The sequence below is a fragment of the Saccopteryx leptura genome, chromosome 6, assembly GCF_036850995.1.
Source record: "Saccopteryx leptura isolate mSacLep1 chromosome 6, mSacLep1_pri_phased_curated, whole genome shotgun sequence".
NCBI classification, from domain to species: domain Eukaryota; kingdom Metazoa; phylum Chordata; class Mammalia; order Chiroptera; family Emballonuridae; genus Saccopteryx; species Saccopteryx leptura.
The window spans coordinates 143,643,239-143,650,544 of NC_089508.1; the positions used below are offsets into that span (position 1 = coordinate 143,643,239).

The following is a 7,306-nucleotide window of genomic DNA, read 5'->3' on the forward strand; positions in this document are numbered from 1 at the left end:
CAAAAATTATAATATTGTCTGATGGAATTCTAATATATACAGATGTAATATATATGGCAACTACAATATAAAGGGAGTACGATAAATCTTATATTATAGTATTGTTTCTATCACTTGATGTGATAAAACAATAATTTTAACTAGACTGTGAAAAGTTAAGTATGTACATTATAGTCTCTAGATTAGCCAGTATAAGGTCTATACAAAGTAGAAAGCACAACAGGTAAAATTGAATGCTAAAAACATATTTATATACCCCAAAACAGATAGAAAAGGGAAAACAATAATTTTAAAACAAGGTAAATAAATAAACAAAATAAAATTTAAAAAATAATCAACATTATATTAAATGTAAATAGCTTAAATGTACAAATTAAAGAGATTATCAAAATGCTTAAAAGCATATGACCCAACAAGAACCCACTTTAAATGTAATTATATAGGTAAATTAAACATAAATATATGGAATATATATACATCATGGAAACAATCTTAACTTTAATGGGCAGATGTATGTAATGAGCCTGGGGATGAGAAGTTAGAGAGAGTAGAAGCTTTAGAGGTTAAGTGGTTAATGAGGGCAGGGGCATCTGCAATCCCATAAAGTTATGAACCTTTACCTTATGTTCCCAATACACAGTTATGTGAAGCTGGAAGCTGACTTAGGCAAATGGTTTAGCCATGGTCTCCCAAAAGAATAAATCAATTTGGACTTATTCCCAGCATTTCATCTTTCCAAAAGACTTCCTCTTTAAAGATGAAACAATATGTTTTTTTCAACATTTGAAAAACTAGCATATACGAAAAGTTACTGCACCCAGCTCCTGTCATTGCAGCCACCCTAACGCCTGTCGTGCCTGTGTGTGAAGGTGCTTGCTTGACTTTCACAGTCTGCTCTGGCAGCGCCACCTCACTCCTGTTTGTGCTACCATTCTTGACTCCAGTCCCCTTAGTAGAGTCAGGGTCATAGTTTCCCCCTCATATTTATACTTTTGCCATTTCAAAGAAGGCTGCTTTTACTAGTGAGAGAGACAGGATCTTCTTAAATCTTTGTCTCTTCTTCCCCAAAACTCTTGATTGGGTCTTGCCTGATTCCAGGTGCTAGGATAGGAATGCTAGCCATTTTAAGAAGTTCAAGGTAGAAAAACAATAGACAACAACTGGGTTAACCTTCTCCCACCTTCACAAGACAAGTATCCCTGAAGCGTTAGAAACAAAATACAAAATCCATCTGCTGTGGAGGTGGAGAGAGCCTCAGCAATATTATGTCTAGTTTGGACACTAGTCAAGAGTCCAGAACTCTTCAGATGAGAGTCTAGGCCTACTGGGGATCAAAGAACGGCCACTACTAACAAACTCTGGTAGTTAAGAAATGCTTTTACTAGAAAGCCGACCTTCTGTTAGGAGTGCTTAAGATTTGAACTCCAGTAAAATTTTGTCAGAGATATTGGTAAAAATCACAGAAACAAAAGACTAACATCAAAACAAACAACATTAGCATGACAAAGAGCACCACCAGCCTTTTTCAAGGACAGTTTTGCTGAAAGCATTGATCATTCAGACATGGAAAGTAAACTTCCTGTCCTATCTAGCTATTTGTACCACCCTTATTCTTATTGGGGTGTCCAGGTTCCTAGTTCAGCCTTAGATCCTGGCCTGGATTTTTGCATTTAGAGGGCTGGTTATTTGGAAGGAAGGAAGGGAAAAGGTCATGAGCTGTGCACATAGTCTCAAAATTATTCTTCTTAAGAACACATCAATTGCTTACTCAATCTCCCACTGAACCCTGGGGAAAGCCTATGGTCTTTAAACTGGCTTTCCCCCAAAGCAAACTGGTTTTGTTGTCCTTTGAGCAGGTCATGTTCATTTGAAACATTGTTCTCTGTTTCTCCTGCTATTCCCCTAACCCAGAGAATCTGGTTTTCTTCTGCCCTTCTCCAAAACTATTCAGCTTTTTTTTTTTTAGCGACTGTACTGATTTTATTACTTTTACTAAGCCATTTTATCTTCCCCACACTCAATGCAAATAAAACAATATGAAAAAATATGTCCTCATTATTCACAAAAAGATCTGCTTGATTCTGAATGCCTGGCAGAATGTGCAAGAGGGAGCGCTTCACGGCCCAAGTGGATCAGAGTACCATTTTGATTCTGACCCACTGAAGAGAATCTCATGCAGATTTGGTGACTGGGCTAACTCCATGGGAGCTGTGGAAGACTGAACCATTTCCGTGGTATCCCCTGATCTCAGTAAATAAGACCCATACAAAAAAGATAACATTCAATCTGCCCATAAACTGCATCTATAGATGCTTTCTTTAGTGTCAGGTAGAATAGGGGCCCTTTCTTGAGCACATGGATACAAGTATTGGCGTGGTATCAAGATTGCTAGACCAATATTGTGTCTGTTATAATGAAGATAAGGTTGACATCAAAAACACTGTCAGATTAAGAAACATCTACAACTTGTCTCAATTCTTCAAATAATGGAGCCAGTTCCTTTTCTAGGCTGACAATTAGGCCTGTATTGGCATTGCTGCTGGCTATGAAACTCACCACCAAAGGTAAATGATGAAATTGAACCACCTGGTAAGTATTATAGTAACAGATGATACTTCTATTTTTTGAAAGTCCAAGTTTACTCCCTTGGTCTGTTGCAAGGGCAAAGGTAGATCTCAAAGCATGCTCTGGAGCATTATCATTGGCCACTTTAATAACAGGGACTCACTCCATCTCTATCTGACACAACAATAGCATGGAGCCCTTCAACACTTGGTAACATTTTATATAGGAATCCACCATGGTGAACCCTTTCGTCCCGCAGATTCAATATCTACTCCTGGTTCTCCAGGGAGCAGGGTTCGTAGTCGTCTGCTGCCCCTTCAGAGACAGCTCCAAAGAAACGCTGCTTGCAAAGCCGCCATCACATGATTTGTCAAAACTATTCAGCTTTTTTGAAAAATTGGTTTCCTCCATTCTGGGTTACAATATTTTTTCTTTCTTATTTTTTATAGCACTTACATAGACCTGCCAAAATAAGAGGCACAGAATGTCTAAAGTTAACGTTGTCTCTGTATGTCTTGGGTCTGAAACTGGGTTTTAAAATCTTAGAAACCATGGACACTGACTTACATTTATTTTCCTATTAATAAGACAAACAGTTGAAATTTATCTTAACAAACCTCAAAAATAATTGTTAGCTTCTTTTCACATACTTTTCTAGCATGTGGATTATAGTTTTCCTTTGCATATTCACATTTATGTTGAGGCATGCTTATACCTTGATCAAAATTCATGCTCCATATACAAAGAAAAAGCAATAATTTTTTTTTTGTTATAACATGGAAATTTGACACTGTGGGTGTAATGGTTAATATCTGTTTAAATGGAAAATTACAAGTAAAGATAATGAGTCTTGGTTAACAGATCTTTTATTATTAACAGATGTTAATCCTCTGTTGGTAGTCAGCAATAAAATCTGCTGTATGCTTATGGACATGTTAGGTGGCAGATAATATGTTGAATACTTTGCTGCCTTATTTGCATCAGATTTGTATTGTTACCTTCAGGCATCTCCTGATTGCCCTTAGATCCAGTTCTTTTGTTTCAGGGAAACATTTGTAACAATGATCTTTTAATAAAAGTAGGTGCTTTAAGTAAAATGTTCACTGTAAAGTATTAGACATTATAGCAATATATAAAGAGTAAAAATCATCCTGCCCCTTAATCCTACCCCCAGAAGTAACTACTTTAAACAATTTAGCACAAGGGCTAGCACCCTGTCACCTGTTTTTGTAAATAAATTTTACTAGAACAAGCCATACCAGTTCATTTCTGTATGGTCTTGGGCTGCTTTTACACTGTGACAGTGATGTTGAGTAGTTGTGATAGAGACTGCATGGCCAGCAAAGTCTAAAATACTTACCATCTGGCTCTTTATAGAAAAATTTTGCTGACTCTTAGTTTCATATGGCATATTTACTTCTGTTTTTCTACAAATATACAAGTATACATATACTTTAAAAAATCTTGCAGCCACTGTGGAGAACAGTATGGAGTTTCCTCAAAAAATTAGAAATAAAACTGCCTTTTCACCCAGCTATCCCACTTTTAGGAAAATATTCTAAAAATACTGAATCACTGATTCAAAGAAGATATGCACCCCCATGTTTATTGCAGCATTGCTTACAATAGCCAGGATCTGGAGACAGCCCAAGTGTCCATCAGTGGAGGAATGGATTAAAAAGCCGTGGTACATATACACAATGGAATACTATGCGGCTGTGAAAAGAGGAAATATTACCTTTTATGACAGCATGAGTGGACCTGGAGGTTATTATGCTAAGTGAAATAAGCCACACAGAGAAATAAAAATATCATATGATTTCACTTACATGTGGAATCTAATGAACAAAGTGAACTGAGAAACAGAATAGAGGCAGAGGTGGGGTCATAGGGAGCAGAGGGACAGCTGTCAGAGGGAAGCGGTGAGGGAATGGGATCAGAGAAGGTGAAAGGATTAGTGAAATTATATATACATAACACAGAGATACAGATAACAGGACAGCAAATTCCAGAGGGAAGGAGTGAGGGAGTTAAGGGGAGGGGGGCAAAGAGGATATAAATAGGGACATGAGGGTGGGGGTGAGGGTGTTATATTCAGTCAAACACTTGAATCCATGTAAACACAATAAATTAAAATTAATAAAAAATTTTAAAAATCTTACTAACTGTAACACGAGTACTAAAAATTGCACAAATATAATTATACAACTTGATAAATTTTTACAAAATGAATGTCCACAAATAACCAGCACCTAGTTCAAAAAATAAAACATTGCCTGATCAGCAGCGGCACAGTGGATAGAGCACTGGACTGGGATACAGAGGATCCATGTTTGAAACCTCGAGGTCACTGGCTTGACCATGGACTCATCTGATTTGAGTGTGGATCAGCAGCTCGAGCGCGGGGTCACTGGCTTGAGTGTGGGATCATAGATATGACCCCATGGTCACTGGCTTGAGCCCAAATGTTGCTGGTTTGAGCCCAAGGTCACTGGCTTGAGCAAGGAGTCACTTGCTCTGCTGTAGCTCCACAGTCAAGGCACATATGAGAAAGCAATGGATGAACAACTAAAGAGCTGCAACAAAGAATTGATGCTTCTCATCTCTCTCCCTTCCTGTCTGTCTGTCCCTATCTGTCCCTCTCTCTGTCTGTCTCTCTCTGTGTCTCTATCAAATGAATAAATAAATAAGTAAATAAGTAAATAAATAAATAAATAAATAAAACATGTCAAGCACCTTAGAAATCTCCCTCCTGCTCCCTTACTGTTGCTACCATCCCTTAAAGGTGACTTTACCCTGCTTTCTACAGGTTATTTTGCCTGATTTTGAACTTAGAAAAAGTACATAAATATAGGTGTTTTGTGCCTGGCTTCTTTTGTCAACATTATGTTTTAGGAGTCACCCATATTTTTGTATATGGAAATACTTAGTTTATTCCCACTACCTCCAGCATTTTACTATATAAACCACCACACTTTAGCCATTCTACACTATCAGTGGATTTTTGTGGCATTTTCAGTTTGGGGCTATTTTAAATAATGCAGAAATAAACATTTTAAAATGTCTTTTGGATGTGTAATAATGTGATTATGTTCTGAACAACAGAATGTAAGTGGAAGCATTACACAGAATATTCAGAGATACTCCCTAAGAGGTAGGATGCCTACCCCTCTGCCTTTCCACCTCCATCCTGCTGACTGTGAGCACATGCTGCCATCTTGTATCATGAAGTTGAGGCCATCACAGTGGAGCCACAAGACCTGAGTAGCCTGGACCCTGAGAAGATCAAGTTTTATACCTACTCAGTTTTGACTACCTGGGATTTTACATGAAAAGAAAATCAATTTCCACCTTATTTGAGCTATCGTTGTTTTTCTGCTACTTGTAAGTAAAATAAATTACAACTTATATGTTGGTTTCCAATTTCTGTTTTACACATCATATGGCAGTGAACATCTTTTTTATATATCTTTATATTTTTATGTGTCTATTTTGTAGAAAAAAAATACCATAGGTGAAATTGTTAGGTCAAAGTTAAAAACATTTTAGCCTGACAGTGAATAACATATTGACCTGAAATGCTGAAGTCGCCAGTTTGAAATCCCAGGCTTGCCCGGTCAAGGCACATACAAGAAGCAATAATGAGTTGATGCTTCCCTCTCCTCCCCTACCCATTTTTTTCTCTCTCCTTTCTCTAAAATCAATAAACAAAATCTTTTAAAAAATTAAAAACATTTTGAAAATTAAAAACATTTTGAAATGTAGATCCTGTAAAATGTTCTTCTAAAATGTTGTGTTGATAACATTACCACTTATATAACGAGTGACATTTTCTCAAGTACATTAGGTGTCAATTGGCTCTTATGTTGGAGAAAAAAGCAACAATAAAAACAAAATAAAATGAAAGAGACAATAATCAAATTTTGTCTAATTTTCTTTTTTATGTCTTTGTTGTGGGAAGCCAAGCAACTTTTCTTCTGAAGAGTGTATTTTTTTTCTTTTCTGTTCAAATGTTTTTCCCACTTTCTCGTTTTAAAAGTTCTTAATAATTAATTCAACCAATATTTACATATAGCTTGTCTTTTACTTTTTTCTTTGGTTAATGTTTTAGTTTTTGGTATGTTCTAGGACAATTCTTTCATTATTAATACAAAATTTAAGATACTCTTACACATTTTTCTTCTAGAAAAAATTTAGAGTCAAGAACTCAAATTCCAAAAATGCAAAGTTAATAATTTGATTAAAATTTTATTAAATATATTTAGGCCGCAGGATGCTGAGGTCATTCATGTATAATTATATTGGATATTCTTATTGTCTAAGTAAGATTTTATAGATTTATTCACATGTGTTATACTCAGATTTTTCTAAGTGTATACTAACATATTTTAGAGTTGTCAATATGAATTGGAACTTATGATCTTTAAAATTTCAATTTGATTAAGGTTGATTCATAATAATGGTCTTGAGTTTTGTATTGTCATATTTCAAAATACTTTTAAAATTGAGATATAATTAACATAACATTGTATTAATTTTAGGTGTAAAATATAATGTTAATATATAATATATATAATATACAGTGAAATTATTGCCACGATAAGTTTACTTAGCATTCATCACCACATAGTTACAATTTATTTTATTTTCTTATTATAAGAGCTAATATTTTTTATCATTTATTCCTCTTCTTTATTTTCTGAAAAACCTTATCACTGACAAATAATTTAAGTTCAATTTT

General features: G+C 35.4%; 1 pseudogene; it reads right to left on the reverse strand.

Moving 5' to 3' along the window:
* Window positions 1-2,363: 2,363 nt before the first annotated feature.
* On the reverse strand, window positions 2,364-5,782 carry LOC136376000 (ragulator complex protein LAMTOR3 pseudogene; annotated as a pseudogene).
* Between the last annotated feature and the right edge of the window lie 1,524 nt (window positions 5,783-7,306).